We start from the raw sequence: 13,618 nt of genomic DNA, 5'->3' as shown, positions 1-13,618 counted from the left end.
CACGCTTTGTCACTTATGCGTGCAGGGCCATTTCCACCAATTACACGCTTTGTCACTTCTGCGTGTAGGGCCATTTCCACCATTCACACGCGATGACACCCTGACGTGCAGTCTTTCCACGTGTGCTCTGTCATCACGTGCTGTGTGGGAATCACCCGTGCGGGTCACGTCACAGACGCGCTTACGCGCTGAGGGCCTTTGGTCCAATAGATTCGCATATGCGTGCTGACGCGCTTACGCGCTAAGGGCCTTTCCTCGGTTTTCACGCTGCCGTGCAGGATTTTCATGTGCCAAATCACTCCGTACCAAGCTGGCCACGCGTAAGCACACGGAAGACCACGCTCCTGCCCAGAAGGCCGAACTACTGCCCCCCAGAGCCCCGAGCACGCTCCCACCTGCCATCTGCTGCTGCCTGACTGCCTGCTGCCCACGTGCACTGCCATTTGCTGCCTGCACATCAGCCAGGGGTGCTGTTGCTGTGACCACCCCTGCTGGAAACCGAAGACTCCCGACTGGAATTCCATCGCTCCACAGCCCAGCCCCAGGACCCAGTTGCCCACCCACTCCTGCCTCTGGGGTTGTCATGTCGGGGCATACACCATCTGTGACCACTGACAACCCCCGGCCAGAGAGGCAGAGGGGCACCAGCTTCAGTGCCACCGAAGTTGGTGTCCTGGTGGAGCAAGTCCTGGGGCAGTATTATGCCCTCTTCGGAAGTTCCCGCGCCGACAAGGAACGACGGACTCGGATCTGGACTGACATCGTGACTGCCATCAACGCGGAGGGGGTGGCAGTCTGGGACTTACAACATGTCAGGAAGCGCTGGGAGGACTTTAGGTCCAGGACCCTGAACAAGGCCCGGCGCCTCCTGAAGGCAGCGGATGCCAAGGGGCGCCGGGGCCACTTGTCAGAAGAACAGATGGGGGTCCTGGAACGCATATCCCCAGCGCTTCACGTCCAGGTCCTAGAGAAGCAGACCGAGCGGTGAGTGTACATGCATCCTGATTGTGAGCAGTGCGTGTAGGGATTATTCGGTATTGTGCAGGTTGCACATCTGTTTGTATGGGGTCGAGTATGGGTGGGGGTGTACAGGGCCGTGAGGCTGACACATGCGAGGGCTGTAATGTGTGAGACATGGATGGTGCTTTTGTGTGTGGGCTTGCATGGAAAATGCAGTTGTGCGTGCACACATGTTTGGATGAATGTGTATGTAAGTAGACATGTCCGTGATGTCAGGCATGTATGTCGTTTTCGGCTGCATGTATGAGCACTGTGTACATGTGCATGTGTGTGTATTTGACAAGGGTGCAACAGTGATGCAACATGGATGCATGTGACAGCGGTATGTGGAAGCCTGATTGGCAGATGTGACATGGATGCCCGTCTGAACAGTGCGACTCTTGGCAGAGGTGTAGACATGCATGCAAGTGTGGTGGTGTGTGTACATGTGTGGTGCTCTTCCTGTGTTGCATGTGATGTCTGGCTCCCCTTTGGCTGCTCATGCTGTTGTATGTGTATGGATGGTGGTGGCAGTTGCGATATGGCTGTGGTATGGCTCATGTGTGCGAGTTGCAATGACATGTCTGTTGGGGATTGTGATGACATGTCTGAGGTTTTCCAATGCCACTCATGTGCAACTGTCATGCGTGTATGTGTCCATTGTACAGTGTCCTCATGCCTGTGTTTTGTTTCTCCCTGTCTGCAGCGTCAATTTATGAAGAGGGTGGAGAAGGTGCTGTGGAGCACAGCGGCGGCGATCCGACCGCCAGCCGGAGACGCAATGCCCGGCTCCCCTCCCGTGTTGTCATCTCGTCGGGGAGTGAGGAGTCCGGTGCCGCGTCCCAGGCCGCAGCTGCCAGGGGGAGGTCCAAGAGGCGGAGGTTGCAGTTGGACTCCTCGGCAGCAGAAGGGGCAGCTGGGACCCCACAGGGCCCAACAGGGGAAGATGGCACAGAGTCATCCAGGTTGGTGGGGGGTTTGGTGGAGGAGGAGGCCGTGCAAGCACCAGAGACGGGGTCTGGAGGTGGGGATCCCACTGGTGCTAGTGGTGCAGTGCAGGACCAGGGACAGGAGGCAGCACAGGCCGCCGCGGAGGTGCCTGTGTGCAATCCTGTCTTCGATCCTGTCCCTGCATCATCTTGCACCAGCAGGGATGCCTTCGTCCAGACCCGTTTTCAACAGACATGTCATTGCAACTCGTACACATGAGCCATACCACAGCCATATCGCAACTGCCACCACCATCCCTACACATACAACAGCATCAGCAGCCAAAGGGGAGCCAGACATCACATGCAACACAGGAAGTGCACCACACATGTACACACACCACCACACTTGCATGCATGTCTACACCTCTGCCAAGTGTCGCACTGTTCAGACGGGCATCCATGTCACATCTGCCAATCAGGCTTCCACATACCGCTGTCACATGCATCCATGTTGCATCACTGTTGCACCCTTGACAAATACACACACATGCACATGTACACAGTGCTCATACATGCAGCCGAAAACAACATACATGCCTGATATCACGGACATGTCTACTTACATACACATTCATCCAAACATGTGTGCACGCACAACTGCATTTGCCATGCAAGCCCACACACACAAGCACCATCCATGTCTCACACATTACAGCCCTCGCATGTGTCAGCCCCACGGCCCTGTACACCCCCACCCATACTCGACCCCATACAAACAGATGTGCAACCTGCACAATACCGAATAATCACCACACGCACTGCTCACAATCAGGATGCATGTACACTCACCGCTCGAATCCAGACGGGTCTGCTTCTCTAGGACCTGGACGGGGAGCGCTGGGGATATGCGTTCCAGGACCCCCATCTGTTCTTCCGACAAGTGGCCCCGGCGCCCCTTGGCATCCGCTGCCTTCAAGAGGCGCCGGGCCTTGTTCAGGGTCCTGGACCTGAAGTCCTCCTAGCGCTTCCTGACATGTTGTAAGTCCCAGACTGCCACCCCCTCCGCGTTGATGGCAGTCACAATGTCAGTCCAGATCCGAGTCCGTCCTTCCTTGTCGGCGTGGGAACTTCCGAAGAGGGCATCATACTGCCCCAGGACTTGCTCCACCAGGACACCAACTTCGGTGGCACTGAAGCTGGTGCCCCTCTGCCTCTCTGGCCGGGGGTTGTCAGTGGTCACAGATGGTGTTTGCCCCGACATGACAACCCCAGAGGCAGGAGTGGGTGGGCAACTGGGTCCTGGGGCTGGCCTGTGGAGTGATGGAATTCCAGTCGGGAGTCTTCGGTTCCAGCAGGGGTGGTCACAGAAACAGCACCCCTGGCTGATGTGCAGGCAGCAAATGGCAGTGCACGTGGGCAGCAGGCAGTCAGGCAGCAGCAGATGGCAGGTGGGAGCGTGCTCGGGGCTCTGGGGGGCAGTAGTTCGGCCTTCTGGGCAGGAGCGTGGTCTTCCGTGTGCTTACGCGTGGCCAGCTTGGTACGGAGTGATTTGGCACGTGAAAATCCTGCACATTAGCGTGAAAACCGAGGAAAGGCCCTTAGCGCGTAAGCGCGTCAGCACGCATACGCGAATCTATTGGACCAAAGGCCCTCAGCGCGTAAGCGCGTCTGTGACGTGACCCGCAAGGGTGTTTCCCACACAGCATGTGATGACAGAGCACACGTGGAAAGACTGCACGTCAGAGTGTCATCGCGTGTAATTGGACAGCATGTCAGAGTCTCATCGCGTGTAATTGGACAGCACGTCAGAGTCTCATCGCGTGTAATTGGACAGCACGTCAGGGTGTCATCGCGTGTAATTGGACAAAAGTGCGCGTACACGCGATTGGCCTATGTACGTGTATATCAGGCGTGCGCGGACACTTACACACGCAAGTACGTCAGCGCACCTGCATCCCGGTGTGCGCGGGAATTTCCACACGCTATTGGACTGGGTACTGGATTTCAGGGGTGCGCGGGTCACACGCTCGCCTACAACACGCGCAACGCATTAATTTGCGCGCTAACAAAATAACAAGCTCAGACCCAGGATGAACATAACGTTCCTAACAGCAGTGGGCGTGGCCTACCAAAGGAGGAGGAGGAGGATAGTCGGCCAGAATATTCACACCCAGAACCAGCCTTTTCGGGATGCCTGATGACCAGGTGCATGGGAGGTACAGGTTTCCACCACACATCATACTGGACCTGGTGAGTGAGTGGGAGGATGACCTCACATCACCCACCCTGTGCTCCCAAGCACTCAGCCCCCTGGAGAAGGTCCTCAATGTACTGCACTTCTTAGCCACTGGATCATTTCAGCGGACAAGTGCCATTGTGGGTGGTGTATCACAGGCCACCCAGTCACGCTGCCTACACCAGGTCTTGAACATCATCACTGCACGCCCATCAGTCCGCAGGCACATATACCTGCCCAGAACCCCTGCAGAAAGGCATGCTGCCGCCCTGGATTTTTACGCTGTGGCACGTTTCCCCAAAGTGCTAGGTGCCATCGACTGCACCCATGTCCTCAGGGCATCTGAGCACATCTATAGGAACCGCAAGCACTGGCATTCCATCAACGTGCAGGTAGTATGTAATGCCAAGTAAATCATCACCTCAGTATATGCCAACTATCCCGGGTCAACCCACGACAGCTTCATTTACCGAATGTCCACCCTAAGCCGGGACCTAGAAGCTGGGCGGCATGGCGATACATGGCTGCTTATTGAGCATGAATGCCACTGCACATGCATGCATGTCAGATACTGAGCAAGGTCACAACCCCACCAATGATACCAATCACCACCTCCACAGGGGACAGTGCCTACCCTCTCAGCCCCCACATGATGACGCCAATTCGGAACCCCACCACGCCACCCCAGGTAAGATATAACGCAGCCACATTACAACCCGGGGCATAGTGGAGCGCACATTCGGAGTGCTGAAGTCACGCTTTCGCTCCCTTGACCGTTCTGGCGGGCAGCTGTTGTACGCTCCCCCAGTAGTGTGCAGGATCATAGTGGCAGCATGTGCCCTGCACAACGTTGCAACACACCGGGGCCTGGCCGTGGACATGGTGGTGGCACCACATCCCCAACCACATGCACAGCCGCTGCGCATGGGAGGGGAAAGGGCACGGGGGGAGGCAGCCCGTACACAGCTAGTGGCTAATTACTTCACATAGAAATCACACCCCTGTGGAGTGCACACTGCCCTGGAACATTCCATCTGACAATCAATGATGACTCAACCTGACACTGATCCTGAATGTCTGGAGAATGAACCGTGAAAACCATATCAGCCTGAGATTGTTCACCTGGAAGTGTCACAATGTGTGCATCCCTACCCACACAGACACCACCAATGCAGTTTTGTGAAGTTACACATTCAAGCAGCTAAAATGAATACCCACTTGCAAAATGCAACAAGAGGACAGTGCCATGTCAGCCAACCCAACCCCAGCACCGCCACACGACACACCGTGCCATGTCATGCTATTTGCAGGTAAACAAAGTAATCCCCACAACATGACACTAGTGTCACAATGTACAGTGTCCCTATTAGAAACTTGCAACACCTGAAATGCTCACAGTAATGCCGGACCAACAACAAACTTGAGCACGTACTACCATTAACATGACATCACAAATGTTAAATATTAGTAGTCTCACAACCTGGAAATGTCTGCACTCCCACCACTACCAACTGTGCAGTGTTGGCGCCATGTAGAGTTGTAGGTGCACTGCTGCCAACATGGACCACATCTCCAGACTAGAGGTCCTTGTGTAGACAAGAGGAAGGGACCTGCAAATTGGGAGGTAGACACAGAAGATGAGTTACACATCAATGCAACATGCAGTGTACAACACAACAACAATATGCACTAGGAATGTATACACAGTATTGACTACAGACTGCCCACACAGCTCATGGGAGTCCAACGTCACTGTGTAATTCACTGTCACTTGGGCACACCCTTTGCAAGCCCATGGAAACGGGAAGCAGGAGGGGTGTGTGTGACTCAAACCCAAGCATCTGAACCAAATACATTACAAGCCTGCATGTGCCCAGCCACAATGCAGCGTATGCCCACAGGAACCACGGAAGCCAACAAATCGTCCCAAAAAAATTGGGAATAAAATAAATAAAAATAAAAATAAAAATAAAAATAAAAAAAAATCAAAAATGGCCATTGAAGGGCCCGGGGGGGTTGGGGAGGCCACCCAGGAGGTCCGAGGACAGGATGCACACCAGAACCCACCTGCGTGGATCCTGGGAAAAAAAAACACCTCCATGGGCTCATGGCCCACACGGCTACCCTATTGTGGGAGTATCACTGCTGTCGCTATTTTCACCCTGTGCAGCTGCATCCGGAGGTGGTTGCACTATGGGAGGCAGCCCACGCAAGGCCCTAGTCTGCTCCTCCATGGCTGCAAGCATGCGGGTGTGGTAGGTCTGGTTCTGGAGGATGAGTGTGCGGAGGTCCCCATGCAACAACTCACGGGATGCCCGGACCTCCGCCCTTGTTGCCTGCATCTCAGCTGAGAGCGTACGGGTGAGACGCTCCAGCTGCTGTTCTGTCCTTTGGTGTGTTGAAGCCTCAAGCTCAACAAGAGTCATCCTGAGGTGAAGGAGCTCCTGCCTCAGGGCTTCCCTGTGGCCCTGGGACTCAATGGAGATGGCCTCCTGCAGAGTCGCCAGTGCCGCCCGCCTGTCCCTGTTGGACCCCAACATGTCCTCCCTGTGTGACTGGCAGATGGAGTCGGTTGCCTGCTCTAGTCGCTCCATCAGCCTTTCAGGGGGGACAATGGAAGTGGCCACCCTATCCATGGCCTGAGCCATCATCTCGGATGATGCTGCCTGTTGGGTTTCCATACCGTAAATGGATTGCTCCCATGCGGTATTGCCAGGTGGCGTACGGCCACCACGTCGGCGGGCACCACACCTGTCTGGGGCACGGCGAACTGCGCCTTGCTGTGCCGGCACTGCCTGAGGCTGCAGGACTGCATTCCCCCTCTGATCTGATGGCCCAGGAACAGGATCAGATGTCGCGGAGTGTGACCCTGCATCCGTAACCACCAAAGGCGTAGCTGCCAACACTGACATCCCCATTGAGGGTTCTGACCCTGGTGCAGGTGGGTGGGACAGAACAGAATCCCTCCCTGGAACACTCAACTGCGACGGCACGTAGGTCTCATCCGAATCAACACCTGAGTACAGCTCGGGGGAGGTGCAGCCAGAGACACCCCTTGAGAGCATGACCTGCAGCACTTGTGGGTTCTCACCCACCACCACACCACGTCCCTCACTGGTGGTTGGTCGGCCCTCGGACCCCTCCTGGGTCTGCACCATCTCCACAACCCCAGAAGTATCAGGTGCGTCTTCCCCTGCAAAGACATAAAAACAAAGAAATGGAAACAGGCATTAGCACCATGGCACACAATGAGGGCTGAGAAGCAAGAGAACCAGTACTTGTTTGACACATGTCCCACATGACTAAAACCCTCCCATGCATGCACCCTCACTGCGTATGAAGGGCAGGCAAATGGCACACACTGATGACACCAAGATGGAAGATGAACACATTTTCTGCATGCTGCCTGGCAGTGGCATCACACATTGGCCTGTGATTGCCAGGTGAAACACACATGCCATCACACAGATGGCATGTACCATTGCTATTGAGTGAAGATGGAGAGGAGGGCAGTACCTATTCATTCAGTCCAGTTCCCGCATGTAATAGCTTTTCTAATTCAAACAGGTCAGATTCTTCACCTGGAGCTGCCAGTCCGAAATGGTCCAATTGCACAGGGACATGTTTGAACAAATGATATCCAGGTAACAAAGTCACTCCACTTTACCATAGCCATGTCAGACATGTGACTAGAGGACTGCGACATGCCTAGTAAAAGTGGTGGAATGCAAACAATCTGACTAAATGAACAGTGAAAAATTAAGCAACAATGTTGTGGCAAGGTGACACTTCAAGGGCAACCGGCGTGCAGTTGGGCTAGATGTCTACTGTTGGCAGAAGGGATACTGCTATGGCCAAATGCAGCTGCGCAGGATGTATTGCATGAAGCACATGGCTGACCCATACGACTCAGGCGCACACACTCTCACCTGGCACACAAACAGAAGCCCTCACACACACCATGCACATGGATGACACACACATGCATGTGCACTCATCGGACAATGCCTCGTAATCAGCCAAATCTCCCACGCCTTGGATCTGTTCCTCCGTGACGTAGGTCCCAGCGACTGACTCATGTGGAGTGAGTTCCATGTCTGCGGCATGACTTGAGGCCAGCTTACTCTTTGCCCTGCGCTTTAGGTCATTCCAGTGCTTATAGCAATCATTGGCTGTGCGCCTCACGATTCCAAGGGCACTTACGATGTCCGCAACGGTCTGCCAGTGTGCCTGGCGTTGTGCAGGTGTGGTCTTGGATCCTGCAACAATGACCATCTCGTTGTCATGTGCGGACACATACTCGACAAGTGCATTCAGTTCGTCATCCGTGAAGCTGGGCTTCCTGGACAGGCCGGACTGTGTAGCCGTGTCTGGGGCATCAGCCTGTGCCGGACGAGCACTCTTCCTCTTCCGCTTGGAAGGTGGTGGTGATCCTGAGTGTCCTGCGCCGCTCTGGACACTAGGGGCAGGAGCCCTGGTGGACTCTGTATCAGGAGTGTGGGATTGCACACTCAGCATGGGAGTTGGTGCAGGCATTGGCTCTAGTGTGATGGTGTCAGGGGGAATGTCAGCAGCATGGACTAGGACCGACACTGTCCGGGCTGGGTGTGTGAGGGCTGGGGTGGATGGAGCCGCAGCTGCCCCTGCAGCCTCTCCGCCCTGCCTACTTGGTGCAGCAGATGACCTTGCTGCCCCAGATGCACGTGGCATGGTGACATACACGTGCACCAGCGCACGTGTCATAGGCCTGCTGACCTGGAAGTCAGCCATGGAGTCAGCCAGGTCTGGTGCCACAATGGGCTGGTCCAACAAGGGCTGAGCATGGATGGTGTCAGCCACATCAGCCTCAACAGGAGGGGGGGGGATTATGGGTGCCCTTGACTGGTCCTCCACACATGGGGGGACAGGCTCACCCTGCAAGTAACGACCACGTCCCCTACCGGATCCACCACGGCCACCTCTTGTGGCTCTTCCACCTTTGCCACCCTTACGGAATCCTCGCCTCCCAGCCATGGCACTGATGTTAATGTGCGTATGGGAGTGGCTGTAAAATATTGTCCTGGGCAATTGGGGGTCAAAGGGGTTGGGTACCAGATGGTAATTGTAGCCTAGTGCTCTTGCAAGGCTGATTGTAACCCCTGGGGAAAGATGACGGGTCACGCTACGCACAGGAGCCCCAAAAAGGGAGATGACGTGCACGCAACCCCTCCTAGACCACGTGTGCAGAAAGAAAAACCTGCACTACGCTGTGGTACCCAGTAACACAAGAATGAACGTATGCGTGTCACACGCAGCCTAGAATGACCTCTGAAGGGGTAGGCTACACACGGGGCAAGCACAGATGTTCGATACGTGCGTGACTCACCGTCTGCCAGGTCAAAGAGCGTGAAAAAGGAGCGCGTTTGGTTGGCAACACCCCCGCCAAAAGAAGATTTGTACGCTGTCTGAGGAGACAGGACAACAGTAGAAGGGAACACTGTTTGAGGGAACAGGCCCAGGTAAACCAGTAAAAGAGAAAAAAGAGAAAAAGCTGTCAGAGGTAACAGGGAATACGAACTTGAAACGCTGTGAAGTAAATCGCGTGTGAAACGACAAGAAGTACAGAATTCACCCACTCGCTCTCCACGAAAAGCACGTACAAGGAAATGGTGTTCTACGCGTACCTTTTATACAGGCCCACACGTCCAGCGTCACTTACGCAGCGTGTACGCGCTAGGGCCATTTCCACCAATGACACGCTTTGTCACTTATGCGTGCAGGGCCATTTCCACCAATTACACGCTTTGTCACTTCTGCGTGTAGGGCCATTTCCACCATTCACACGCGATGACACCCTGACGTGCAGTCTTTCCACGTGTGCTCTGTCATCACGTGCTGTGTGGGAATCACCCGTGCGGGTCACGTCACAGACGCGCTTACGCGCTGAGGGCCTTTGGTCCAATAGATTCGCATATGCGTGCTGACGCGCTTACGCGCTAAGGGCCTTTCCTCGGTTTTCACGCTGCCGTGCAGGATTTTCATGTGCCAAATCACTCCGTACCAAGCTGGCCACGCGTAAGCACACGGAAGACCACGCTCCTGCCCAGAAGGCCGAACTACTGCCCCCCAGAGCCCCGAGCACGCTCCCACCTGCCATCTGCTGCTGCCTGACTGCCTGCTGCCCACGTGCACTGCCATTTGCTGCCTGCACATCAGCCAGGGGTGCTGTTGCTGTGACCACCCCTGCTGGAAACCGAAGACTCCCGACTGGAATTCCATCGCTCCACAGCCCAGCCCCAGGACCCAGTTGCCCACCCACTCCTGCCTCTGGGGTTGTCATGTCGGGGCATACACCATCTGTGACCACTGACAACCCCCGGCCAGAGAGGCAGAGGGGCACCAGCTTCAGTGCCACCGAAGTTGGTGTCCTGGTGGAGCAAGTCCTGGGGCAGTATTATGCCCTCTTCGGAAGTTCCCGCGCCGACAAGGAACGACGGACTCGGATCTGGACTGACATCGTGACTGCCATCAACGCGGAGGGGGTGGCAGTCTGGGACTTACAACATGTCAGGAAGCGCTGGGAGGACTTCAGGTCCAGGACCCTGAACAAGGCCCGGCGCCTCCTGAAGGCAGCGGATGCCAAGGGGCGCCGGGGCCACTTGTCAGAAGAACAGATGGGGGTCCTGGAACGCATATCCCCAGCGCTTCACGTCCAGGTCCTAGAGAAGCAGACCGAGCGGTGAGTGTACATGCATCCTGATTGTGAGCAGTGCGTGTAGGGATTATTCGGTATTGTGCAGGTTGCACATCTGTTTGTATGGGGTCGAGTATGGGTGGGGGTGTACAGGGCCGTGAGGCTGACACATGCGAGGGCTGTAATGTGTGAGACATGGATGGTGCTTTTGTGTGTGGGCTTGCATGGAAAATGCAGTTGTGCGTGCACACATGTTTGGATGAATGTGTATGTAAGTAGACATGTCCGTGATGTCAGGCATGTATGTCGTTTTCGGCTGCATGTATGAGCACTGTGTACATGTGCATGTGTGTGTATTTGACAAGGGTGCAACAGTGATGCAACATGGATGCATGTGACAGCGGTATGTGGAAGCCTGATTGGCAGATGTGACATGGATGCCCGTCTGAACAGTGCGACTCTTGGCAGAGGTGTAGACATGCATGCAAGTGTGGTGGTGTGTGTACATGTGTGGTGCTCTTCCTGTGTTGCATGTGATGTCTGGCTCCCCTTTGGCTGCTCATGCTGTTGTATGTGTATGGATGGTGGTGGCAGTTGCGATATGGCTGTGGTATGGCTCATGTGTGCGAGTTGCAATGACATGTCTGTTGGGGATTGTGATGACATGTCTGAGGTTTTCCAATGCCACTCATGTGCAACTGTCATGCGTGTATGTGTCCATTGTACAGTGTCCTCATGCCTGTGTTTTGTTTCTCCCTGTCTGCAGCGTCAATTTATGAAGAGGGTGGAGAAGGTGCTGTGGAGCACAGCGGCGGCGATCCGACCGCCAGCCGGAGACGCAATGCCCGGCTCCCCTCCCGTGTTGTCATCTCGTCGGGGAGTGAGGAGTCCGGTGCCGCGTCCCAGGCCGCAGCTGCCAGGGGGAGGTCCAAGAGGCGGAGGTTGCAGTTGGACTCCTCGGCAGCAGAAGGGGCAGCTGGGACCCCACAGGGCCCAATAGGGGAAGATGGCACAGAGTCATCCAGGTTGGTGGGGGGTTTGGTGGAGGAGGAGGCCGTGCAAGCACCAGAGACGGGGTCTGGAGGTGGGGATCCCACTGGTGCTAGTGGTGCAGTGCAGGACCAGGGACAGGAGGCAGCACAGGCCGCCGCGGAGGTGCCTGTGTGCAATCCTGTCCCCGATCCTGTCCCTGCATCATCTTGCACCAGCAGGGATGCCTTCGTCCAGACCCGTTTTCAGGCAGGGGGTGAGCTGACGTCAACTGGTCTTCCTCTGCCTGCGGACGTGGCCATCCAGGTCCGGACTGGTGTGGCGTTGCGTCAACGGGCCATGCGAGGTGACCTGCAGTCTTTTCATGGAGAGACTGCACGTCATCTCGAATGGCTCGTTGACCATGTCAGCCTGCTGGGACAGGTCACCCAGGCCGGATTCCGCTGTCTGATGGGGCTTGCTTCGACCCCCTCCTCAACTGGACCCCCTACGCGCCAGTCGTCCCCTGTGCCATCTTCCCACCCATCAGTCACCTGGGTGCCCTGTGGAGCTGCCTCTGACGGTGCGGCCAGGCTGGTGGAGGAGGCATCCCTGCCACAGTCGGGAGTCGGAGGTCCATCAGGGGTGGCCACATCAACAACTGCACCCCAGCCGACGGAGGATGTGCAGGCAGCAGGAGGCAGTGCACGGGCAGAGGCAGAGCAGCAGAAGCAGCAACATGGTGGGAGACATGAAGGCTCGGGGCTTTCGACATCGGAGGTGCAGGCATCGGCCGGAGGGCAGGGGGACCCAGGACAGAGAGTGTCTTCCGTGTGGCAACGGTTGGGCCACGCCATAGGTGCGGAGCGGCGGCGGGCGGAAGAGGTGCGGCTCACAATGGTCAGGGCGGAGAACTCCATGCGGAGGGCCCTGAGGCGGGCCGAGTGCCTCGAGGCAATCCGCAGGGGGTTGGAGGAGGACACGGCGTCGTCCCTGCGGACCCTCGGGGCCATGGAACTGGACCGCCTCCGGGACATCGAACAGGAGTTTGATGATGCCCTGGCCCGGGACACCACGGAGTGAGCCGCTGGACTTGCCCGCCGCCTTTGTATATAGTTCTTTAGTTTTAGGTTTCCTTTCTTTCTTATTATGATTTGGAGTCGACGGACACTGCTCCACTTTTTTATATAGTTGATTTTTAGGTAGGTTTTTTAGTAGGTTTCCTTTGTTAAGTTGGGCTCATGGACCCTTGGTAGTTTTGTACATAGTTCTTTATTGCATGGAGATTTTTTTACATTTGACTTTGGACGAAATTTTTTTGGATTCGGATTTGCAGTTTTGTGTTTTTATACGGACATGCAGCTTTTTTTCTCATTCACATTGTAGTTTGTTTTCTTTCTTTAGCATTCTTTATTTTTTTCAATACAATTTTGTTTCCATACTTCACTGTGCGGTATCATCTCATTGGTTTCATACATGTCATGTTGGGTGTTTTCCCATTCAATTGCAACCATTGTGTGTGACGGACATGGGTTCATTAGCTTCATGAACATTGGGGGTGTAACATGTAATTTCCATTTCCATGTGGGTGAATGGGTTACTTGGTAGGGCTTTTTGGCTGTGGAGGCTGACCATTACGCACATGATTGGGGATTGTGAGGACCTGGTGGGGGCTGCCCATGGTGGCAGGGGGGTGGGGGTGGTGGTAGACATGAGTGGGGGCCTGGTGGAGGGTGGCCATGGTGGCAGGGGGGTGGGGGTGGTGGGAGACATGAGTGGGTGCCTGGTGGAGGGTGACCCTGGATGCTG

This window comes from Ambystoma mexicanum, chromosome 3q (assembly GCF_040938575.1).
Source record: "Ambystoma mexicanum isolate Mex_15411 chromosome 3q, UKY_AmexF1_1, whole genome shotgun sequence".
Taxonomy (NCBI): domain Eukaryota; kingdom Metazoa; phylum Chordata; class Amphibia; order Caudata; family Ambystomatidae; genus Ambystoma; species Ambystoma mexicanum.
This window is presented reverse-complemented; position numbering follows the sequence as displayed.